Consider the following 635-nt stretch of genomic DNA (forward strand, 5'->3'; position numbering starts at 1 on the left):
TTGTGCTGGGCCTGCCGAAAGATTCGGCGGACAGCACAGGTGTCGTGGTGTTCGTCGGCCGACTGAGCAAGATAGCTCATTTAGCGGCGGTGCCAGATACTATCGACGGAGTCGGTACAGCGACTGTTTGTAGATCGTGTTTTTTTACAACACGGACTCCTACAGTCGATTGTCTCTGATAGAGGCCCCCGTTTCACGGAAAAAGTTTGGTCGACTATCTTCAAGGTGTTCGGCACAAAGTTAGATATGTCGACAGCGGATCATTCGCAGACCGATGGTCAAACCGAAAGGGTGAATCGTGTCATCGAAGAGGTTCTTCGCAGCGTCTGCGCTGAGACGCCAAGGCGCTGGAGCGCCATGTCGCCACTCGTATAGTTTACACTGAACAATGCTGTGCATTCGTCTACTGGCTACTCGCCGTTCTACGTGAACGGGCTGATTCACCCTCGCGTCCCGCTGACGCCGCCATTTTATGGCTTAGGGCTTGGTGGGGGAGAAATAGCCGAACGGCTAGCTGATGTCAGCCTCCTCACCATCCGTTAAGAGGTCGATGACTTCTTGTCTACCAGACTAAGTGTCCTTCGACACGTTCGCGATGCGATGGCTGAAAGCCAAGACCTGCAGAAAGAATATGC

Source organism: Plasmopara halstedii (assembly GCF_900000015.1).
Source record: "Plasmopara halstedii genome assembly, contig: Scaffold_2956, whole genome shotgun sequence".
Taxonomy (NCBI): Eukaryota; Oomycota; class Peronosporomycetes; order Peronosporales; family Peronosporaceae; genus Plasmopara; species Plasmopara halstedii.